The following is a 26,236-nucleotide window of genomic DNA, read 5'->3' on the forward strand; positions in this document are numbered from 1 at the left end:
TTGGATTAGCACTTCAGCATATCCAATATTGTGAGATTAGCTATCTCGCTTTGACTATTTGCTTGAGGATGATAAGAAGAAGAAAATGTAAGCTTTGTATCCAAATTTTCAAAAAGAGCTCGCCAAAAGAGACTAGTGGTTCATGGATCTCTATCACCTACAATGGATTGTGATAACCCATGATACTTAAAGATTTGTTGATTAAATATTCTAGCCATATGTTGGACTTAATAGTCTTCTTAACTAGAATAAAATAAGCTTGTTTACTAAACTTGTCAATAATAGTCAATATGTTATCATTGTTGTTTACTGATTTTGACAAGCCAAAACTAAAATCCATAGCAATACTTTCCCTAGGTTGGCTCAAAATTGATAATGGAAACTTAATCTTTTGGCACAGAAGACATTTTTTGATAAATTGTTCAATGTCTCATCAAAGACTTGGCCAAAAGAAATATATTTCAAGTGCCTTGGTTGTGGCTAGAATACCACGATCAGCCATGTAAGGTGTCGCATAATATTTTTTCATTACTTTAGACCTGAAATCTTCAGTAACACATAACTTATTCTCCATCATAAGAAACCCATCTTTAATAACATAAGAGTTCACCATTTTATCAAGTTGTAAATTCTCCCATATGATTTTAAAATCTTTATCGAAAGCATACGTCTCTCATACCAGTGAAATTTGTATGATGAACCATGGACACTGCATGAATCTGAAGTCTTCTTGACAAGGCATCAGCTACCTTGTTTTGCTTCCCAAGATTATACAATATTTGAAAGTTAAATTAATCTAAATAATTCGTCCATCGAATATGCTTTTCAAAAATCTTTGGTTAGTTAAAAAAATGTCTCAAACTGTCATGGTTTGTCTTGATGATAAATTTTTCACCTAAAAGATAGCATCTCCAATCTTTTAAAGCTTGAATAATAGCCATTGACTCCTTTTCATAGATAGTAGCATTTTTTCTATATTTTGCAACATTTTACTTGCATAAGCAATTGCATGTCCTTCCTAGTTTAAGACTGTACCAATGCAATCCCCTAAAGCATCACATTCCACAAAGAACGATTTCGACCAATTCGATATAATCAAAACAAGTCCTTTGTTGGTACAGAACTTTAGAGCTTCGAAAGCTTTCTTTTTTAGTTTGGTCCATCAGAATGGCATTGCTTTCTTGGTTAAATCATGCAATAGTCCGGCAACCGCTGCAAACCATTTAATGAATCTCGTATAATAAGAGTATAATCTCAAGAAACTTCAAATTTCATGAACACAAGTCAATACTTACTATTCTATAATAGCCTTGACTTTTTTTTTATCAATTAGAATTCCATATTTGGATAGAATATGGCCCAAGTAGTAAATCTCTTCTAAGAAAAATTTACTCTTTTTACCATTGACATAAAGTTTATGTTTGCGGAGTTTTTGAAACACTATTTTCAAGTGTTGCTCATGCCTTTTTTTCATCTTTTAAATGAACCAATATATCATCAAAGAAATTATATGTAAACTTTTGATGTGTACTCTTTCTATCATTCTATAAAAGGTTGCAATAGCATTGGTAAAGACCAAATGGTAGCACAAGAAACTCATACAAATCAAAAGTTGTCTTGAATGCTATTTTATGAATATCTTCGGGAGCAATCCTTATCTAATGGTAGCTACTCTTCAAGTCAATCCAGCTGAATACTTTGGATCCATCCAATCTATCCAAGATATCATCAATTCTTGGAATGGAAAACCTATTCCAAATTGTAATTTTATTGAGAGCCCTATGGTCCACACACATACGCCATAGTTGTCAAGTTCAAAAGGTACGATACAGTACGGTATGATAAAATACGGTACTAAATGGTACCTTATGATTTTATAAGGTACGGTACAATATTAGTACGAAAAAAAATTAACATGAGTTTTTTAAAACCATAAATCATTAAATCATAGAATACATATTTAAAGTGCAAATAGCCATTTCATTACAAAATAAGATGAATACATGAGAGTGACCATCAGGGTCGCATAGGCTGCACAAAACATGCGATACAACTACAGTCTAGTATATCATAGTAGCATCATACATGCGGATATAATGATAGTAGATATAAAAAAATAAGAGACCTATGAATCTATGATGAGACATCACTATCATCATCATCATTATCAAAACCATCCAAGTACTTATCAAGAGAGTCTAAAGATGACTCCTCGGCATCGAATGATAAGGCACACTCATACTCATTCTCACTGATGAGGTTACCATTATTATCAAATGATAGCTCCCTAGGTGGCGGCTGTGAAAGCAAGGGAGAGATATCATCATGAGGCAAAACATGTGAGCTATTATAGCATGTCTTACATATATCTGCAAGCCACTCGAACCACCCCTCCTCTATGTTGGAGGACGTCAAATGACCATGTCCCTTCTACCATCTACTCAAACTCCTCGCCCATGAGCACCTGAGTATCTGCTGCTATAAGCTCTCTACAGAGCTCTATAAAAATCATCTTCTCCTCATCCATCTCCTAATATACACTCAAAAGAGTGACTCCTGTCAACTTGAATGTATCAACATTCACCAACACAATGCACATAAGATTATAAATGCTAAAGTCTAAATTGTAAAGTATAAACTTCAAAGTTCACAACAAATTTAGATTTTGTGGTTAAGTGTTTAAACTTTACCAACTTTGGACTACCCATGCTCATCATAGCCCTCATCATACGTAAGTTAGTGCGGCAATAGACTACCTGCTATAATTGTCATGTACTAAGCCGATTACAAATCTTCATGCGAATGAGAGAATAGGCACTCCAGTTTCTCTCACATGCATCCGAAGAGCAATCCTAAGCAAGGACCCTCATGGCTAAGGGTTGAAGGGTCTCCAATGCGTATCCAAAGTTTTGTCACCCAAATAAAGGCTTCGCAAGTGACTCTCTTCTCCAACGAGTGGAAAAAGTAAACGCCACATACCCTCTCTGATCTACATAGCATCCTAGCTCCTCCAATACGGCATTGTGGTCATCCACAAGGACCACACGAGTCAAGTAAGCAAGCTAGTTCAAACAGAGCTCTCTATCATCCATGACCGCTAGCGACTCGTAGGCCGGATGTACCAATGCGGTAAAACCATGGATGGGCTAATGTATCCATGCCCATCTCCTCTTTGATATCTCTAAGACATGTGCACGCTGTATTCTGTGATCACTGTACAAGCACGTGCCTCCACCAATACTGCTCTAAAGAAGTAAACGAGAAGACCTATGGTAAACCCCTCGCAATCACTCATACATAACACCCTATAAAAGGGAGTCACAACAATGACAACGGCACAGACTTTCTGCCAAAACTGCTCATTAAGACACAAGCGCTCCATAGCTTTGGTCTCCTCTGTCTCATGCTCGTCCCACTCATTCCATAGAGTGGACACCATTGTCTGGCGCAAGGTGGACCACATCTCATAAAGGCGCTCTAGCGATAACCACATGTAAGCAAAGCAAGTTGAAAAAGGTTTCTTCAACTCCAGTATGCTATACTCACAATACATCGAAAGCGCCTTTACATTTACCAGAAAGAAGTGACAACTGATGTAGCTTTGTGGATCACCCTCTTCACCCACTTGAGCTTCCCAATGTCCTCCATGAGTAAGTCCAAACGATGACTTGCACATGGAATCCACACAATCGTATAAAACTTTACCTCAAGCAAACAGCCCATGCGCCAACAATTCGATGCATTCTCAATCATAACTTGCACCACATTCAAGGGACCCACCTACAACTACAGTTTACAAATTACAAGTATACTAACAATACTAGGAGGTTAGAGAGAGATCTGGAAGGGGAGAGAGTAAGAGGGTAGGGTGAAGATGAATCGAATTAAAACCAATCAAGGTCAAGTAAACGCAATAAACACATAAGAAACTGGTGATGTAAGAGGAATGCCACAAAAACTTTGAAATAAAAAACAAAAAGTCTGAAGGGAAGAATCTATATTGGATCTTAATGCTTTCATTCAACAAACATAAAATCTTTCTTTTCAGCAAATTATTGTATATATATTAATTATAGCACTAATGGGAAGTATGGTTCATGACAGGAACGAGAGATGTCCCAACAAGACCGTGCCCACCAATTCCCCTTCACGGAGGAAGAGAGAGCGCAATACGGCATTAGCCTAGAAAATTGAGCTTATAGTTAGCTAAAATTCTGCAGCATTTACAACCTTGAGAAGATGGTGGCCAAGGAGCAGGCCGCAAGGAGAATAGTGAAACAGTGCAACCTCCACAAGTACTTAGAGAAGTTTGCACAGGAACCTGACCACACAAAGTGTGTAGAGTTCTTGAGAACGTACAACCCCGACCGAGAATGTAGAATGGTGATGGTGGGAAGGGGGGACAATGCCCGACAAGTGCAGGTACCACTAAACTAGGCCTTGGTGGAGAAAGAGAGTTGAGCCTTTTAAGTTTCAACTTTCAAGATTCAAGAATGAAGAGAGATAGAGGTTGAAGCCCAAGGGGGAAAGTGAGAATTAAGATAGATATTAGAGAGAAATTACAATAGAGAGATAGATAGTTATGCATTAAAAAAAGACAATGTATACCTCAATGATAGCTTGCCAAATGTGACGGTAGATGAATGCGCTTGTCGTTTTCCTCCCCCTCTTGCCGGTATCTACGGTCCACAAAAAGTAAGTGCCAAGTAAACATGAGACAAGTATGTTGATGATTCCCCGTTTCTTACAATCACTCCATCTGTTAGTGAGAATGGAGCAATCATATTTTATCCATGTGGCCCGAATAGGATCAAGGGCTCTATTAATCCTCTCCTTTTCATCAATCTTCTTTGTCCTCATATCGTTGTATGTGACACCAATCCATCCTTCACATGAACCCACATTGGCAATGGCTTTTACCATCTTCTTCCATTCCTCTTGCTTTAGGACATTGAATGCAAGATTGCACTCAATCACCATGCGTGCAATTTCAATGTCGGCAAGTCGTTATCTTTCTCTAAGAAAGGACGCCAATCCATGCGCATAACCGAGAGCTTGAGAGAGAGAGGATTGCCTCTCTAATGCCGCATGAACCTTCACTCTTTGTTGTTTACCGGAGCCGAATGCGGATGTGAAGTCCCCACCACCAATGGTAGAGGCCTCTCCCGCGTCGGTTGAAGATACACCCACATTCAATGCTTTCTCGTTAATAGGCATAGGAGTTGGTGACAATAAGTCACTTTCTCCTCCTCTTGTGGATCCCCCTCTCATCTTGGAGAGAATCTCATCCACGATGTTTTGAGGGATGTCCTTACATGGAGTAACTTACCCCCTATCTTGGAAAGATGTTGGAGAAGCCGAGGAGAGTGAGATGCTTAAGTCTTAACTCTTGAAACTTGAGTCGACAAGCAGCAGGACAATCTGGGTAACAATTCACAAGCCAAGCAGCAAATTCGACAGATCCTAGTCAACGCCACGACAGGACATTCTCTTCTTTCCCATTTTTCCCTGATTTCTACCATTTCTTTTGTCTCCCCTTTGCCGGGCATTCACACGCACAAGCACAACGTACAATTTTGCCCAAGAAAATTAGGGCTTTTCTCCGATTTTGGGATTTATGTGCAAAACAAGGCAATCCGACTCAAAAATTGCACATTTGGTGCACATTTGCCCAAGAAATTTTGGGGCTTCTCACATTTTAGTGAAATTTCTTCAATTTCACTGAAATTTGTGCACTTTGAATCCAAGAAATTGGGGCTTTTGCAAAATCCCTTCAATTAGTGCAACAAATGTTTGGTATATGCACTTGGGTACGCGTATTGATGCAATCTGGACAGATTAACCTCTAAAAGTTTGGGGCTTTTAATCAAAATTGTCAAATTTGTGCCCGAGAATGCCTTTGGAGCAAAAATTACAGTGAAATTTTGGGGATTTCACATGTAACTGGTGGCTTGGTCTCTAAATGTGACAATAATTGCTTGAGGAGTGTAGCAACAATAGACACCTTTTATTTGCAGATCTGGAATTTCTGCAATCTCAGAATTTTCATTCTTGGTTGGTACTTTAGTGTACCCTGGTTACTTATGTCATGTTTGGGCCTGCCTTTGGTGATTGGTTAGTCAATTTGGGACTGCAAATTATGGCTGGAAACAGTGACAGCAGTAATCTTTTGTACATCAAGAAGCTCGAGGGTGCACATAATTTTGCAATTTGACAAAAACAATGCTACAATGTCTTGGTGCAGAAGAAACATGTAAAGCCCATCAAAACAAAGGGAATCAAACCAGCGGACATGGAACAAGACGAGTGGAATGACTTGGATGAGCTTGCCCGCTCTACCATTAACATCTCAATGTTAGACAACTTGCTCTTTAACATTGAGAAGCTGAATTCAACATATGCAATGTGGCAGCAGCTTGAAGAAATGTATGCTCAGAAAAGTGCAGCTAGCAAGGTTTATTGGCTGAAAAATTTAATGGACTTTTGCATGAAAGAAGATACAACCATGTCTGTACATTTGAATGAGTTCAACTCAATTTTCAATCAACTGATTGCTTTGGATTTTCATATTGATGATGAGTTCAAGGCTACTTTCTTGCTATGCGCTTTGCCTAAAAGTTGGGATACCTTCAGAACTATTATACTCTGATGTGGAGAGTTCTTTGCTGATAGAAGAACTCAATAGGCAAAATAACTCAGCAAACGAGTATTCTAATGCATTGCACATTAGAGGCAAATTTCAGCAAAAGGGTGTTGAGAAACCCTTCACTTGCAGTTTGCGTTTCTGCGTTTTGCGTTTAGGGTTTGCAGCCCCAAAAAGGGGCTCCATCCTAGATTGACTGTGCCTATTTCTAGGCCACTCTCTCATTCATTCCTTACGGCTGATTCATTTAGTCCGTCGCCTCTTCTCTCCAGCCTCTCCACTACCCTCACACCCCTTCAGGAGGACATTGCGGTTCATGGTTCATGGCTATCTTCATCATCTTCCTTGTGCCACGGCACCCTTGTTCCCTTGTATCACATTCACTCCATGATTCAGATCTTCATCATACCATTCATCAAAATTTCTTCTCTCTTCCCTTCTCTTCTCCATGTTTGCCGAGTTCACTCCGTGTTCCTCCCCGCAAACCCTACTATCTCGTTGGTAAGTCATCTTTTGACATGGTATCAAAGCTGGATCTGCTCACCTAGCAACGAAGATCCTCCACTCCAGTGAAGGCAAATACCAGTGGCAGGTTCGGCATTCATTTCTCTCCTTCCACTGCATCAACACTTTTTTTGGCAACTATTCTAAGCTGTGTTTGCAGCCTGCAGCTCGGCCAAACCAGCCCAAGGCTCAGCCCAACTTGCGTTTGCAGCTGGCTGACCTTCGCTTGCTCCGCCCAGCTCCTGGCGGCTGTTTTCTGCCGCTGGCCTGCTCTGCCTTGCATCCTGGCGGCTGTTTCCTGTCAGCCAGCAGCTCAGCTCCTTCTGCCGACGGCTACATCCAATCTGCCTGTGTTTTTCAGGCAGCTGCTGCTGGCGGCGCTGGCTGCAGACTGGCAGTTCTGCCCAGCCAGCTGAAGGTTCTTCCTTCTGCTGATCTGTGTTTGCAGCAGGCAGTTCCTCCCTATCTCCTTGCATTTGCACAGGCTGCTGCTTGTGGCTCAGCGAGTCAATTGGCGGCACAACCAACACTGTTGTTTCTCAGCTGGCGGCTTTTTCCCACAGCCAACGGCTGCACCTTAACTACTGGTCGTTCTTCCTGACCACTAGTGGTTCAGCCCATTTCCAGCCCTTCCCTTGCCCTCCCACCCCTTAAGGCGGACATTGTGGCTTGTGGTTTGTGGATGCCCCTCCCTTCTCCAGTTTGCCACACCAGTACCACGGTGCCTCCACCGACAAATTGCCCTTCTACTGGGTGTTCCTACTGCGGCACGAACGATCATCCCACCTGAGAGCCTGCGACTGTTTCCCACCCTTAGCTCATCCTGAGCCTCCTCTTTCCCCACCCTCTTCCACTCAAGTTTGAGAGGCCACTTTTGGGTGCTTTTTGGCTGCTTCTTCCAAGCCCCAAATACCTTCTTTGGCACGACCGGCAACGCTTCCTTCATCATCAGATGCTTCACAGTCCGTGATCCGTGAGTGGTTGGATTCCCTTTCTCTCTCAGACTAGGATTCAAAAGGGGGTTCTCTTACTTCGCCCTCAGAGGGGGCTTCCAGTTCTTCTTCGGCTTCAAAGGGGGCTCCTACTTCTACTCCTTCACATTCAAAGATGGACCCTTTGTGCCATGAAGTTCTTCACACTCCACCACCTTTCGCTTTCGAGGAGTGGCTCTCCTTTGAGCAGTCATTTGCTCTACTCATACCCAGGATCTAGAGGATCTACCTAGATTGGGGCCCTTGGGTCTTCAATAGCGACTTGGTGGCTAGGCCTTCGTATTCCTTCCAACATGGAGTCATGGAGTTAGTGGCTTCTCTCCTAAGGTTGAGTTTTGGGTTCTACAGCTCATCCAGTCTCCTGACTATCTTCAAAGCTCTCCTTTCAAGTGGTATTATCAATTTACAGGATGGATCTTCTTCGTCCCTTGGTCAGCATGGAGCCAACTCCCGAGATCGAGTACAGACATATCCTTATGGTTCTCGACACCACACAAAGTCCGACATTCCTCCTATGCATTGCATGTTTTCCTCATCTTTGTACTAGGGCACTTGGGCAAGTGAACAATTTCTCCACGAGGGACACTGTCCAAGTAGCACTTGTTGCATGAGCATTCTTCAACATGTAGCATTGCATCTCCACCTCACTCTTCTCTTGGCTCCCTTTTTGGGCCTAAGAGGGGGTGTTGAGAAACCCTTCACTCATAGTTTGTGTTTTTGTGTTTCTAGGTTTTGCGTTTAGGGTTTGCAGCCCCAAAAAGGAGCACCATCCTACACTGACTATGCCTATTTATAGGCCACTCTCTCATTCATTCCTTACGGCTCATTCCTTCAATCCGTCACCTCTTCTCTCCAACCTCTCACTGCCCTTACACCCCTTCAAGAGGACATTGCAGTTCATGGTTCGTGGCTGCCATCATCATCTTCCTTGTGCTACGGTAGCTTGTTCCCTTGTATCACATTCACTCCATGATTCAGATCTTCATCATTCCATTCATCAGAGTTTCTCCTCTCTTCTCTTCTCTTCTCCATATTTGCGGAGTTCAGTCTATGTCATCTTTTGACAAAGGGTAGTTCTGAAAATAGAGCACGCAGCAAGTCTCGTGGCAAAAATGTGGAGTGCCATCATTGTGGCAAAAAAGGGCACTACAAACGAGAATGTTTTCAATTTAAAAAACAGAAAGGCAAAAATAAAAACACTGAAGAGAATAAGGATGAGAAAAAGGGCAGTCAACCTGTAAAGAAGAGCAATGTGAAAATAGAAGAGATTAATGTAGTCACTCATGAGAATGACAATGACGGTGATGTACTTCTTGCTTCTTCGAGTGTACATGCATTGATTGCATATTCTAAGGATGATATGCACACTTGGATACTTGATTCAGGTGCATCTTTTCATGTCACACCACATCATGAGTGGTTTTTTTACTACAATGGTGGTGTACATGGCGTTGTCCACTTGGGAGATAACTATGCATGTAAAATTGCAGGCATAGTGGTGTACGTGGTGTTGTACTTGGGAGATAACTATGCATGTAAAATTGCAGGCATTGGCAGTGTGAAACTGGAATTTCAGCATTGGCAGTTTTTTTACTACAATGGTGGTGTACGTGGCGTTGTACTTGGGAGATAACTATGCATGTAAAATTGTAAGCATTGGCAGTGTGAAACTGGAATTTCAGCATGGCTTCGTATTTGTTTTGCATAATGTGAGACATGTACCTTAGCTCAAGAAGAGCTTGATAAGCGCAGGGCAACTAGATGATGAAGGCTATCACACCACCTTTGGGGATAGCAAATGGAAAATTTGTAAGGACACTCGCATTGTTGCCAAGGGCTCCAAAAGTGATACTTTGTATCCTTTGCATATATCTAGTGTGCGTCACCATGTAATCGCCATAACCGAGCAACCATGTGTTTCTTTGTGGCATAGCCGGTTGGGACACATGAGTCAAACTAGAATGAAAGTGCTTTCTCGCTTGGGTTATTTGCCGTCTTTGAGACATGCTGATTTTGAACAATGTGACCATTGTATTTATGGTCAGCATGCTCAAACGTCACATAAAAAATCTATTTCTCTGAAGTCTTCACCCTTAGAATTGGTACATTCAAATGTATGTCAAATGCCAGGATTATCTCTTGGGGAGAAGAAGTATTTCATTACCTTTGTTGATGATCCCACACACAAAGTATGGGTGTATCCAATCCGTCACAAAGACGAGACCTTGGATAAATTGAAAAAATTATTGGCACTTGCTGAAAATCAAACCAGCAAGACATTAAAGTGTCTTTGCTCTGACAATGGTGGGGAATATGTATCCAAAGCCTTTCAAGACTTTTGTGACAGCAAAGGGATTAAAAGTAAACTCACCGCTCCTCATAATCCACCCCAAAATGGTGTTGCAGAGCATATGAATAGGACCATTCAAGACAAGGTCCATACAATGCTATCACATGCTCCTTTACCTCATGGATTTTGGGCAGAGGCTGTTATGATAGCCGTACACTTGATTAATCGATCACCAAACAGGTCTTTGGGGGGGAAGTCCCTCAAGAAGCATAGTCGAGCAAGCCACCTTCGTATGCTCACTTGAGAGTGTTTGGCTGTGAGGCGTTTGTGCACATTCGCAAGGAAAAACATAGCAAACTTAAACCAAAGTCCTCTAAATATATTTTCCTAGGGTATTGTGATGAAGGTGAGATGGGGTATTAATTATGGGATCCCGAGAAAAGAAAAGTAGTACGCAACAATGATGTTATCTTCCGGAAAGATCGCATGCACAAACAGCTCAAAAGGACAGAGGAGGTCAGAAGGGTTGTATTGCGGGAGGATGTACCAATAGGACAGCAAAGAATGCCCATTAGACAGCAGCAAATAACTATTGTAAATGTTCCTGAAAATGATCAGCAAGATCTTGCCCATGATATCCCACAAATTCAACAAGAACATGTGCCTTTGGAACAACCTGAACCAGCTGTACAGCAAGCTCCTAATGCAGATTTGCACGCTGAACAGCCAGTAAATCTTGACCATTGGATAAGTAGGTCAACCAGAGTGCAAAGACAGCCAAATAGGTTTGGCTGATTATGTCATGTTGACAGATTGTGGTGAGCCGTCATGCTTCCAAGAAGCAATGGACAAAAAGGATAGTAAGAAATGGCATAAAAGAATGCTGTAAGATATGAAATCTCTCATTGAAAACTGGCACTTGGAATTCGGTGCATTTGCCTTAAGGGCAAAAAGTGCTACCATGCAAATGGGTTTACAAAATGAAAGTCACTTCTGGTTCTCTGCCAAAGTACAAGGCACGCCTAGTTGCTAAAGGGTACAAGCAAGAACATGTAATTGATTTTGATAAAATCTTTTCTCCTGTAGTCAAATGACTACTTTGCGAACCATCTTGGGCTTGATTGCATCTGAAGACATGGAACTCATACAGATGGATGTAAAAATTGCTTTCTTACATAGTGATCTACATAAGGAGATCTATATCCAGCAGCCTAAGGTTTTTGCTGCAAAGGGAAAAGAGAACATGGTATATAAACTCAAGAGTTTATATGGGTTGAAGCAAGCACCACGAGAATGGTATAATAAATTTGATACATTTATGTAATCTCAAGGATTTCATCGTTCTCAAGTTTATCACTGCTTATATACCAAGAAGGTAACAGATGGCAACCTTATTCTCTTGGTTTTATATGTGGATAACATACTGATTGCAAGCAAGGATGTTCATGCCTTGGACTCCTTGAAGCAAAGTTTACACAATAGCTTTGATATGAAGAATCTTGGTGAGGCCAATCGCATTCTTGGCATGCATATACTCAGAGAAAAATTGAAGGGTCTTCTTTATCTATCACAGCAAGAGTATGTCACTATGGTTTTGCAATGTTTCAATAAGGAGAGGGGGAAAGCCATTAGTATACCATTGCCTCCATGCGCGAAACTTATTCTAGATGATAGCCCTACATCTAATGATGGAAAGGCTGAAATGGCCAAGATGCCTTATGATTCACCTGTTGGTAGCTTGATGTATGCTATGGTTGCTATATCTCCTGACATTGCATTTGTGGTGGGAATGGTTAGCAGATACATGGCATACCTTGGCAAAAAGCATTGAGAAGCAATGAAGGGTATCATGAGATACCTTAAGGGCACAAAGGATTTGAGTATCTGCTTTGGTAAGCAGAAGTCATCTGTTGTAGATTTCATGGATGTAGACTATGCTGGCCATCCTGACTGCAGGAAGTCTACCTCAGGATATGTGTTCATGTTTACAAGGGGAACAATCTCTTGGATATCTAGACTGCAAAAGTGTGTTGCATTGTCTACTACAGAGGCAGAATATATGGCTGCCACTCAAGCATGCAAAGAGGCTTTATGGCTTTCACGTCTAATGAGAGAGTTTGGTATTACGGAGATTCCAGAGGGATGCGCCGCTCGACCTCTCTACCCGTAGGGCTCGGTCCCCTAAAATGGAATGAATCGGGTTCTAACTTAACAATATCTAAAGGTCAATTATTATCGGTAAAACCTTGTGAAAAGCCTCCCAATTCTCTAGGACCACCTTGCCATAGGACAGACCCACCAGGGATTCTGCCCACCCGCTTCCCTCAATAGGTGTTCTTAAGTTATTTAATTATGTCTTATCACATTTATGTGTGACATTTAAAATCAACTTTCTTAATTAAGTCTTTTAGGCAACAGGCTTCATTTACGTAATTTAAAGCACAGACACGAAAACAGAGCAAGCAATCCTTCTGACAAACAAGTTCCTTAACTTATCTTCAAGTTAATCTTTGTCTCCTGCCCATACAGGAGAAATTATATATCCCTTCTACCCTGCAGAAGTACCCGATCCAAATCACATAGCACCATAATTTCCATCCTTTATCTAAAATAAGATCTTCTAATGCCAGAGACCTTGGGCTCACGGCAATCTTCAACTCTGTTCCGGACTAAGTAAGGGGTATCCAGAGCTCCACCTGACCCACAAGCGGCCTAGGAGTGAGACACAATTTCCGTGGTTGGCCTTTTCACCACTCGACCTTCGGCCCGTGAATCGAGTAGTGCCCTTCTCGAGTTAATCGACAGTGCCATCTTGGGGATAATCCACCCGTACAAATTATCCTTTCCTTAATTAATTCATTTAGGAATCAAGCATAAACAAGGCATTCCCCATGGCAACTTGTCATCACAGACCTCTGCCATGCATTTACCATCAATCACAAGCACTTCAAATAATCATCCAAACCACAATCCAACAATTAGCTGAATGTAAAAGCATTTATAGTGTCATTCAATCAACCAACAAAACAATGGTACTCTTTTCTAAACATTGCAAGAATAGTTGTGATAACCTTTCCAACGCATATTTGCTCTCTCTCTTTGGGATCAAAGAGCGATACTAGGCAGAATTTTAACTTGACTTTATCTTCTTTTCTCCTAAGGCAAAAAAATACGAGACAAATTTGTAACAATGTAAAACTATCTTCCAATGTAAAATAATTCCCTGAATTATTGTGTGAGTTTTAATCAACTCATGGTTTGGCACCACAAGGTAAACTCTTTAACTGTTATTCAATGTGAAACCTTCATAGGAGATGCAAGACTTTTAATGTAAGATCCTTTCATGTACCATTGATATTTAATCTTTCCCATGCATGTACTATCTATGTGCATAACCCTCAAGGTAACCCTACGAACCTTGAACAATATTGTTCTAAGTAAAGACTAATTGAATTCTTATCAATGCTTAATACTTTAGAATCTTATATGTTACTTATGCTATGCATGGATTTTAACGCATAGCAATGTGAAGCGATCTACTTCTCTTGATACATGCACTTCGCAAACTCCATCTTCGAATACTTGAGATGAAATTTATCATTTTCAGTGTTCTATTCTCGTCATAGAAACATGAAACGGGGAACGGGGACGGGGACGGAGACGGGAACGCCAAACCTAGGGAACGGGGACGTGGGAACGGGAACGGCATTTAAAAAATCAAAATTCATGAAAAAAAATTAATATTTTACTCATAATCCATGTGGACTCTGTAGTGTTAAAACTTAAAACCAAGGTATATAATCCACAAGGACAAATCATTTTAAGTTTTAACTTTAAGATATCATGCATTATTCTAAAACTACTCATTAGAAATTGAATTGCAACTTACAAGGCTTAAGAGGTAAGCTATTCAATTATAAATAATAAAATCCATAATACATATGCCAAAAATCATAAATGATAAAACAATGAACAATGAACTAAACTTAAAAGTCTAAGCTAAAAGAACATGTCTATGGTACCATTACCAAAAAACTTAAAAGATTACAAATATGAAATTGAAGTCTAATCTTTGAAAGAACATGCTCATTGCCCCAAAAAAGACTGTAAATATAAAGTCTAATCTCTAGACTAAAGCAAAATGCGGCATGCCGCATGCCAAAATAGCCCAAAGGGCAACTGCAAGACTGCAAGACTCAAGTACAAGTATAATATCGACATGGCACAACTGTCAACAACTCAAGTGTCACAGTGTCATCAATCATCATAATATCATATATAATGTAAATGTGTCATGTATCATGAGACTCGTGATAAGTAAGCTAAATCAAAGATCATGATGGGGCTCTGAGGCTTCTCTAGCCACTCCTGAAGTGCCAGCCTCATCATCATGTGTACCATGAATTGCTGCATCTCCCTCAACATCAGCATGTGTCTCCTCTTCTTGCTGCATCTCCCACTCTGTGAATGGATCAGGCTTTGTTGTCATACTGTTACATAACATCCTCAAATTAGCACTAACGAATACTAGATCGTTTGCCCTCTCCACACCAAGACGGTTCCTCTTCTTTGAAGCAATGTGAGCGTAGGTACTCCACAATTGCTCCAAACAAGAGGAGCTAACTGACTGACTCAAAATACGGATGGCTAGTTGCTGCAACTCAGGACCATCCGAACCATAGTCCTCCCACCACAAAGCTGCCCCAATCTTACAGCGATCCTCCTGTGCATCCCCACAACCAAAAGAACCCCGAAAGGTCCTATAACATGAAAGCTGATCTCTGATCTTTCGTCTAGTGCCATGATCAGGCACTAGACGAGACAATATAAGTCTCCATGCATCCATAACCTCACTGTCATTCTCTTGACCCTTGCCCTGAAACTCAGGATCCACAACAAATGCAGCTGCATGCATGGGTGAGCTATAGGAGTTCCACCTCGTCACAACTAAATGGTGTATTTCCTCATATGCCTCATCATTTGGTGCCAACTCCTGCAACTTTTCATTCAACCTGTCCATAGCCTCATATACCTTGCCAATGCAAGGTTGCATAGCATCCATAACCCTCAATAAATGTACAATGGGTGATACCATAGCATCTATCAGCTTTACATCATCCCAAAAAGTGGAGTTATTTGCTTTCTCCAAGCATAAGATACCTATAGGAGTATCTGCCAATGTTGATGAGGTAAACTCATCACTAAGAAATAACTGCCTCAAGGCACCACTGCATTCTCTTAACCTGCCTAGCATCAAGAAGTTAAAGGCAAATCTGGTATCAGAGTATTTTAAAAGTATCTTCTTCGACCGCAAAGAAAAGTGATGGCGAAGAAATTGATGATTCAAAACAAAGCTAACCATTTGAGCTCCTTGCTCTATGACTGGTGCAATCCATGACAGGTTACCAATATCCTTTAGTAGGTTGTTCAAGCAATGAGCCATACAATATGAAACTGTGATATGTGGATAATATCCCTGAATAATAGCACCTGCTGCCCTATTTGCAGGCTCTCCATCTGCAACAAATCCCACAACATGCTCTAGGCCAATAAGCTCAACACCTGTAACCCACTCTGCTGCAAGTACATCTGCTGACTTTCATGTCCCCGATGCATCATGTGAAGATATAAAATACATTTCCCCACGAGAATAAGCAACCATACCATGAATGGATCGCTTGTGTGTATCACTCCAACCATCAGCAATCAAGGAAACTCCATTTTTAGCCCACATGCTCTTTCTAGTCACTGCTGCTTGCTCAACAAGGCGCTTTTCCTTGTCGAGCAAAGTGGTGCGTAAGGTCTCTAATGATGGAGGTACATACGAAGAGCCATACTCACCAATCTTCTTGCACATCAATTTAAAATACTCTGACCTGGCTGCACGAAATTGAATGTGGTCATGATAAAAAAAGCGTGCCACTGATGTATCCACCTCTTCCTTCTTCTTGGGATCCCAACTAGCATCAAGTGTGCTTTGTCTACGTGCAACATGTGGCGTTGTTGATGCCATGGCCGATGCAATGCCTGTAGTAGGTGTGGAGGTAGCACTTCCTGATACTGACCCTGCTCTAGATACATCTGATGGGGATGGTGTCACAAAAGTTGCAGGGTCAACTACAACACGTCGTGGTCTAGATGCAAGATAAGCTTGTTGACCTGCTACACGGTCACGAAGCTCCCTTTGCTTCTCCAAGGTCACATTTGGACAAAACTGCACCTCTGAATTTGGCTCATGTAGGAGATTAGCTCGGACCTGATTATGCATAAATATTAAAATTTAAAATGGAACAAGTGGCAATTGGTAGTCCATATTCTAATATTTAAGTAACTTTGAAAAATTAAAATCAATAAAAATTTGAAATACAAATGCTCGGCTCAATGGATTACCTTGTTTGCTCCACCAGTTCGCTTGTATAGGCAAAGCTTGCAAGTCCATGGTCGAGATCCTCCACCACTCAAAGGGCGGTCAGCATTTACTTCTTTCCACCATGACCAATCATCAGACCTTCTTCCTCGACCACCAACCCGACGAGCGGGGCGGGAAGATGAAGCCATTTATGATTTCAGGCTGAAAATTGAAGGCCTTAGGTTCAAGAGTCGAGAGAAGGAAAATTTGAAGGCTGAAAATTGATTATTGAAGGCTCGAGAGAAGGGAGAAGGCTCAAGAGTCAAGACTCACTCAAGAGTCGAGAGAGAAGGGAAAGGGAGAGAAGGAAGAAGAAGAAGAAGGTTCATAGAAGAAGGAAGAAGAGAAGGGAGAAGTGAAGAGAAGGTAGAAGGAAGAAGAGAAGGTAGAAGGAAGAAGACAAGGAAGAGAAGAAAGAATAAGAAGAGAAAGAAAAAGAAGGAAGAGAAGGAAGAGAAGGAAGAGGTTGGAGGTGGGAGGAGAAAGAAGAGAAAGAAGAAGAAGGAAGAGAGGGAAGAGAAGGAAGAAGGTGGCTGGGCCTAGGGGCAGGAGAACTGGGCCAGACTGAGGCGGGAGCAGGAGGCGGGAGCAGGCGGGAGCAGGCGGAACGAAACAGAACAGGGCGTAGGCGAAAACTTGGCGCGGGTGAAAACTGGGCGCAGGTCACTTGCCACGTGGCGTTCCCTGTCTGAAACAGGACAAGGAACGTTCCACTTTTTGGAAACGCGGTCCGCTCCGGATACATGCCGGGGACGGCGATTCTACGTGCCGGGGGGCCATTCCGAACGTTTCCTGTCACTATGATTCTCGTGCAGCATAGTATGGCCCTGGCGTATCTCATGTGGAAATTAAGCAAGTATCCATTAATTAAGAAATACATTACTTACGACCGGTACCGCACTTGGATTGACAGTGATGTCTTCGCACGAGGCTTCGTTGCTTGTTGTGGGATTGGCATCCGCGCGCAACATTCTCTACTTGGGGGCCATTCTCAATCTTCGTCTCCCTTAAACGTAAATCGCACAAGACTTCTGCGCCTTGTACTTAATTAGTGAGGGCCAATTTGAGGAGAGAATTAAGCTGCGGTGGAGGATAATTTCACGGGAAAGATAAGTACGTATGGCCACCCTCTAAGGAGGGGAAGAGAAGGAGATCCTTCAAGACTCTCTCTCTCTCTCTCTCTCTCTCTCTCTCTCTCTACCCTCTCATCCATCTTCTTCTTCTTCTTCTCTTCTCACCTCTCTTTCTTCTTCTTCTTCTTCTCCACTGAGTTTCACATATGGAGGCAATGAAACCCCAATTGTTTTCTCCCCCCTCCATATTGAAATGCTGCAAAATCTTGGAGATATACTCTTGTTGAGATAGATAGAGTAATCCTTTCGACCTATCTCTGAGTATTGTCATGCCAAGAATGTAATTTGCATCACCAAGATCCTTCATGTCAAAGCTACCATGAAGACTTTGCTTCACTGAGTCCTACAGCTTTTGAGTACTACATTTGTATGATATGGTGACGAGGATGAAAGTCCTACAGCTTTTGAGTACTACTTTCCTTTTCTTTACGAATGTCCACAAATGCTTCGTAGCCAAACACTTTCAAGTGTGCATATGAAGGTGGCTTGCCCGACCACGCTTCTTGGGGAACTCCCCCCCCCCCCCCCAAGACCTATTTAGTGACCAATTAATCAAGTGCACGGTTGTCATAATAGCCTCTGCCCAAAAACCATGGGGTAATGTGTTAGCAGAGTATTTGTCAGCTCATGTGTGAGTCTGAGCTTGATCTGGGCTGGGCATTTTTATTAGGTATTTTAGGTATTTTTCTGGTGTGGCATTTTATGCCAGTTGAGCATTTTATGCACCAGTCAGCCAGCATTAAATACTATCCGACCAGCATTATTGCTCCCCACTTTTTCAGCCTATTTATACTCAGTGGCTCCTCCTCAGTCAGTCACTTCATTTCACCATCTGCAGACTCTGTGGAGAGAGGAGCCAGTGCCAGTGCCCGTGCCCACGCAGCCAGTGACTCACTGTTGTATGCGACTGTCTCATGTTCAGATATATGGATTCCATTTCCCGTGCATACATCTGAGTTCTCATCTGTATCGTGTTCTTTTCTTTTCTCTTTTTGTCTTGTGTTTCAGCAGTTTATTTCAGCACATGTTTATGCTTCCACCGCTGCTCCACTTCTGACATGGTATCAGTTTTCAGGATTTGTGTTTCTGCTGTGTTTTCTTGCTGATTTCAGGACTGTTTTGTACCCCTGCTGATCAGACGACTGCTGTCGCAGCTAGGCGACCTGTTTTGGGGCTGTTTTCAGCCTGCGTTTTTTGCAGTTTTGCCATCGCCTGCTGCCTCTGCACCCTTTGCTGCCTGCATTTTTCATCTACAGCTGCTGGCGACAGTTTTCTACCTGTTTTTCTCCAGTTTACAGCCTGCGTTTTGCTGATTCAGCATCTCTTGTGGCTGGGTGACTGTTACTTCAGGCCGTTTTTACTGTTTTTGGCAGTTTTTGACTAATTGTTTGACTTTCTGCAGCAGATTTTGTCTTCTATTGATCAGATTTTGGGTTATATTGCATGTGAACTCTCATTTTCTACAGTCTGTGCTTGTGTTTTGGCTGTGTTTCCTCTCTAAATTCCATCTCTTCTCTACTTCTCTTCTTATCCTCTCCATATGGCTCCTCCGTGCACTTCCCCTGATGCTAAGTTGCATGAGACATCCTTGAGATTACAGGGGCGGCTTCCGGCACATTATGGAGGTGAGGCTTATGTAGCTTCAGAGAGGGGTGACGGGAAGAAGAAGTCGAAGGCCCAGTGTTACCACTGTGGCAAGAAGGGACATTTGCGGAAGGACTACAAGAAGTTAGCGGCTTCCAGGAAGAAGGAGCAGAAGACGAAGCGGGATGCTGACTCTACCGATGAGTCCTCTCCTTCATCAGACTCCGACTCCGCTCCTCCGACCAAGGTGAAGTCCAAGGTGCGGAAGGGCTCCTCTTCTTCGGATCGCGGGAAGGGCTTGGTGGCCCCTTCCTCAGCTGCTTTCTAGTGATGGTGATGAGGTCATCCCTCACGACTCTCTTGTGCCAGAGAGGGGGTGTGAGCGGGTGTTCAGATGGGGCAGCCGCGCCTCATCTATATTTTTATACAGATGCACAGGTTCCAAAGAGGGACATCCCTGACGCATCGACTTCAGTCTGACGGAATCAAATCCTGGAGCTGGGATTGATATCCAGGTTCATGATGAGCTGGTTATCTGACAGAGAGCGGGAGGCTTTCGTCTGGAGCTCACATGAGGGGACACTTTGGCGGTCTGGCCAAAGGCGGGAATTCATGGTCACCTATGTTCAGAGGCATTTTTGACAGAATGGTCTTGTATGCTCCTGCGAGACATTGGTGATGGACACAGAGACATGCTATAATCTTCTCTATTTTCAGGTGTTTGGTACGATCGACATCGACATTAGGTTCTCTCCGAGGCACCTTGGTGGTGGCTTGATCACCCACTGCTTGGGTATCCATGGTTCTACTTGGTGGTTCTATGTTGTATAGTTTCTGATCCCTATTCATTGTACTATTGTATTGTATCAGATCACTCATGATCTGAGAGAGGGTGTTAGCAGAGTATTTGTCAGCTCATGTGTGAGTCTGAGCTTGATCTGGGCTGGGCATTTTTATTAGGTATTTTAGGTATTTTTCTGGTGTGGCATTTTATGCCAGTGGAGCATTTTATGCACCAGTCGGCCAGCATTAAATGCTGTCCGACCAGCATTATTGCTCCCCACTTTTTCAGCCTATTTATACTCAGTGGCTCCTCCTCAGTCAGTCACTTCATTTCACCATCTGCAGACTCTGTGGAGAGAGGAGCCAGTGCCAATGCCCACGCAACCAGTGACTCACTGTTGTATGCGACTGTCTCGTGTTCAGATATATGGATTCCATTTCCCGTGCATACATCTGAGTTCTCATCTGTATCGTGTTCTTTTCTTTTCTCTTTTTGTCTTGTGTTTCAGCAGTTTATTTCAGCACATGTTTATGCTTCCACCGCTGCTCCACTTCTGACATAATGCAGCATGAGACACCATCGTACGGACCTTATCCCTTTGCTGTCACAAAATGCCTGAAAGGCCTTGGTCACATATTCCCCACCATTGTCAGAGCGAAGACACTTAGGTGTCACAAAATGCCTAAAAGGCCTTGGACACATATTCCCCACCATTGTCAAAGCGAAGACACTTAAGTGTCTTATCAATCTGATTTTCAACCAATACCAAGAATTTTTTAAACTTGTCAAGCATTTCATCCTTGCTACAAATAGGATAAACCCATACTTCCCGTGTAGCATCATCAACAAAGGTGACAAAATATTTATTTCCCCCTAAAGATAACCCTAGCATCTATCATACATCGAAATGTACTAAGTCTAGAGGAGAAAATTTCGACCAAAGAGACTTCTTATGAGACGTCTATGCATGTTTACCATAAACACAATGATCACAATGCTCAAAATTAGCATAATGAAAACAAGGCAAGTAACCCAAACAACAAAGCACTTTCATTCCACTTTGACTCATGTGTCCCAACCGGCCATGCCACAAAGAAACACTTGGCTGCTCAGTCACGGCAACAACATGATCACTCACACTAGATACATGGAGAGGATACAAGGTATCACTTTCATAACCTCTGGCAATCACTCTAGATCCCTTACGGATCTTCCATTTCCCATCACCAAAGGTGGTATGAAATCCATTGTCATCTAGCTGCCCTATGCTAATCAAGCTCTTCTTGAGCTGAGATACATGTCGTACATGCCGAAGTATGAAGACAGAATCATGCTGAAACTGCAACTGCACACATGCCAATACCTGCAATGTCACATGCATAGTTGTCGCCAAGATGGACAACACCATGTCGACCCCCTGTATAGTCAGAGAACCACTTACGATGAGAAGTGACATGAAAGGAAGCACCAGAATCGAGAATCCAAATATGCATGTCATCATCTATGTCTGCAAGTAAAGCATGTCCACTGAAGTGTGAAGAGACCAAGAGTACGTCATTCCCACTGTCACTGTCATGAGTGACTACATTCACCTCTTCAATTTTGACACTGCTCTTCTTAGACTGACTCTCTTTCTTGTCTTCCTTGCTATCATTTTTCTTCTTGCCCTTTCCTTTCTCTTTCTTCCATTTGTAGCAGTCACATTTAAAGTGACCCTTCTTGCCACAATGATGGCATTCAACATCTTTGCCATGTGATTTACTACGTCCCTTGCTATCAGATTTGCCTTTCTGTTGTGATTTGCCCCTAGTATGCAAAGCACTGAAAGACTTACTGGATGCATTGTTCTGCCGATTCATTTCTTCCATGAGTAGAGCACTCTCTACATCAGCATACAAAAGAATCGCATTAGAATTACTCATAGCAGTCCTGAATGTATCCCAACTCTCTGGCAGAGTGCAAAGCAAGAACATAGCCTTAAATTCTTCACCAATCAAGAACTTCAAGGCAACCAACTGGTTGAAAATGGAGTTAAACTCACTCAAGTGAGTAGACATTGTTGTACCCTCTTTCATACGCAAATCCATAAGCTTTTCAGCCAATACACTTTGCTTGCAGCACTCTTCTGTGCATATAGTTCTTCCAATCAAGTCCAAATAGCATAGGCAGAATCCAAACCTTCAATGTTAAACAGCAAGGCATCAGAAATCGATAGCTCGATGGCTAAGCGTGCAAGCTCATTTAACTCATCCCAATCTTCCTGTTCCATATCTGCAAGCTTTCCCCCTTTGGTCTTAATCGGCTTTGCCTGCTTCTTCTACAACAGGATATTGTAGCACTGTTTTGGCCAGACTGCAAAATTATGTGCTCCTTCAAGCTTCTTAATGTGCATGAGATTACTGTTGTCACTGCTGCCAGCCATGATTTTCAGCCCAAATGTGACCGAAAAATTCAGCAAATGCAGGCCCAAACTATCACACAAGTGGCCAAGGTACAAACAAGTACCAACCAGCAATAAATAACCACATAGAAGCAGAAATTTCAGATCTGTAAGTAAGTTTTCAGAAGCACCAAACCATGTGCTACAGCACTCCACAACTGATTACAGTTGTTCCAAGGGCAAATACATCACATTGCATGAGAAGTCCCAACTTTTAGCTGCAATTTTTGTTGTACATGTACCCACAGGCACAAAATTTGACATGCACCGTCAAAAGCCCCAAAATTTTTGTGCTCAAAGCATCAACCATACATCTGCACTGTCTCTAACATGCATAGAACAAGCCAATTTTGCCAAAATAGAGCAATTTCAGCAAAACCCCCAAATTTTTTCAAGTGCTAGGTGTCCAAATTGCATGGAATTAAACCCGCATGTACATAAAATAACCAAATGGCGCACAAATTTTGCCCAAACAGCAAAAGCCCCAAATTGCACGGGGTCCAATGTGCATCAATGTCGAGAAATTGGGTAAATTTCAGCCCAATTTTGCATGCACATGAAAAGCCCCAAATGTCGGAGGCAAAATGTCACAAATTCCTGCAATTTCTGAGACAAATTGTCTTGCCTTGTATCACAATCCTCAAATCCGAGAAAAGCCCCTAATTTCTGGGCCAAGATTGCACAAATCTGCACTGTGTGTGTTATACGTGCGAACGCCCAACAAGGGGAGAAGGAAAAAATTCCAAAAATTTAACAAAAATGATGAGAGAAAAAAAAATCTGTCACGTCTGGCGCATGTCCGCATGTGTCGTCAGCTCGCTGCCCATCAGTAGCAACGCATCAACTGCCACATTGGTCGTCGCCACACTAGTCCCGCCGTCAACGCCCATGAAGTCGCCCGCTGGTCTTACCATCTTGTCACCTGCCGTCTCGTCAACCTACAACTGTTGCCATCGCCTACTCCGTCACATGCCTGTGTCTGATTCACGCCATCGCCATCTACAACCCACAACCTAACTACTAGCCTTCGACTATTTGTTGTCTGCCAACATGCCCGGTCTGCAACCTAGCGTCTCCTCCTCAACTCGCCCTCTATACATGTGATCTTCTGCCTCAACCCGACACACACGTCACCAAGAACTCCAACTGTGTGCTGGTCTCGTCAGATCTCGTAAAGCGTGCAGAACCTGATGGCTCTAATAAGAGTTTGTTGAGCTCCGAGGTGCAAGAATCAAGACACATAGTGCTTACACAGTAGAGAGGTAGAGAGAGAGAGTGCAGAGTAGAGAGTGAGAGTAAGCATGACTTGTGGGTACAATGACGAGTGTACCTCTTTAGGTTTTTAGAGAGATATATATACATATATATATGAAAGTACAAGTGTGCTAAGGGTGTGTTCACACCTGAGCACATGTAAAAGACATGAGGGCCCTTTGTTCCTTCGAGGCACGAGAATCAAGACACGCAGTGCTTACACAACAAAGAGACAGAGAGAGAGAGTGCAGAGTAGAGAGTAAGAGTGAGCACGACTTGTAGGTACAATGACGAGTGTACCTCTTTAGGTTTTTAGATAGATATATATATATATATGAAAGTACAAGTGTGCTAAGGGTGTGTTCACACCCAAGCACATGTAAGAGGCATGAGGGCCCTTTATTCCCAACAGCACGGAATCCTGTCTTTCATGCAAAGACAAAGCACATACAGGTGAAGTATCACTTTATCAGGGATGTACTTGACAGCAAGGGCATTGAGCTTGTCAAGGTACATACAGATGATAACCTTGCAAACCTTCTCACGAAGGGTCTTCCAACCAAGAAGTCTGCTCATTGTCGCCAGATGATGGGGGTTGGATAGTATAGGTGTATTTCAGCTTTGTACATACATAGACTTAGCTGATTCTTTTCTCATACCTTCAGGCACATTGCCTTTAGGTGGGAGGTTGTTGGGAATAAAGGCTCACCGTGCCTTTTACAGTGTTCAGGTGTGACCACACCCTTACACTCTTGTACTTTATATATTATCTAAATCTAAAAAGTGGTAATCTCTCGTCCTTGTACCAAACATCCATTGTGTCATGCTCACACTCCTCTCTATTGCTCTCTACTCTCTGTGCAATATCTAAAACTCACCCTCGGCTCTTTTAGTCTCAATCGAACCGACTGCAACAAGATTGACAAATCACAAATCAATTCAAGATCTAAGACAGAGAGAGATGAGAATGGCAAATGCTTGCTGAATTGGTGTTGAAGCATGGAGAGAAGCACCTTTTATAGATGAAAGAAGGGCCAAACAATCAAAGAGGTGTCAACAGTCAAACTTCAAAGTGGGCTGCCAACTGAATGGAATGCAAGAAGGGTTGGGGGGGAGTGCATAGCTAGAAAAGGGCGTGAGATGAGGTATCAAGGGCTTCCCACCCCCCCAAAAGTGCCATGGAGGCAGAACGCACCGGTCAAAAGTGCAAGCAAAACACGAGAGTACGCGACAGACGCAATGGCCAAAAAACGGCCTCTTTTATCGTACGGATACGAACGGTATTGTACAATACAATCAGTACCGTACGACGTACAGAGGCAACTATGACATATGCCAAGTTCCGTCCTTCTTTTGCACAACGGAAACTAGAGAGCAAAAAGGTGAGGAACTAGGTCTTATTAGAGAAGGGTGAGCTCCTGGAGAAGGGTCTTATTAGACCCTTCTCCAAGAGCTCATTTACGTGCTTCATGATCCCACCTTGTTGTGTTGGACTCACACGATAGGGTGGCCTGTTTGAAGGTGAGCTCTCAAGAATGAGATCAATGTGATGATCTTCTGGCCACTTTGGTAGTACCTCGCCAGGTAAAGTGTCCGCAAAACAATCTTCACACTCCTTTAAGAAACTCATTCGATCCTCATTCATATTTAAGATGGACTCTTCAATTCTAGACTCTTTGTTAGAATCTTTGATAAAAATCAAGTACAAGGAAATAGAGTTTTTATTGCTTTACAAATTTATGTTGGAAAATTGCAGCCAGCTATGGAGAGAGAGAGAGAGAGAGACAATGACAGCAAGAGAGTGAGCTGAAGCAAAAAGAAAATAGTATACTTGCTAGAATGAAAAATAGAGTGAAAGTACAACTTATGTTTAGGTCAAGGGTTGACCTAACCAACCTTTCACCAACTGACTAGAGTTAGGTTTATTTTACTCTAGAGCCTAGTCTCACTACTTTAAGTTTCTAAGACACTAGGTGTACACACCTTACATTGACACTCTAATAAGTGTCCACACTACACAAATTACATTGGGTGCTGCCCGTAGAATCGGCAAATTCTAACACCCCCCTACAGTGCCAATGTGATGAAGTACAAGGATGATCAATCACCAAAGGGTAACAAGTTTAAGGACTTTTGAAAAGCCTCAAACTTCTCGCGTAGTAGTGCCTTGGTGAAAATGTCTGCAATATTTTTCTGTGTGGAT

General features: G+C 42.4%; 1 protein-coding gene and 1 pseudogene across 5 annotated transcripts in view; both read right to left on the reverse strand.

The window, feature by feature from the left end:
* The window catches only part of LOC148022915 (carboxyvinyl-carboxyphosphonate phosphorylmutase, chloroplastic-like), a 106,872-nt gene that overhangs the window by 43,825 nt on the left and 36,811 nt on the right, over positions 1–26,236 (reverse strand). The window lies entirely within an intron of this gene.
* On the reverse strand, positions 14,757–16,286 carry LOC148022916 (uncharacterized; annotated as a pseudogene).

Source organism: Lygodium microphyllum, chromosome 16, assembly GCF_053477565.2.
Source record: "Lygodium microphyllum isolate KBCC chromosome 16, Lygodium_microphyllum_v1.1.10, whole genome shotgun sequence".
Classification (NCBI taxonomy): Eukaryota; Viridiplantae; Streptophyta; class Polypodiopsida; order Schizaeales; family Lygodiaceae; genus Lygodium; species Lygodium microphyllum.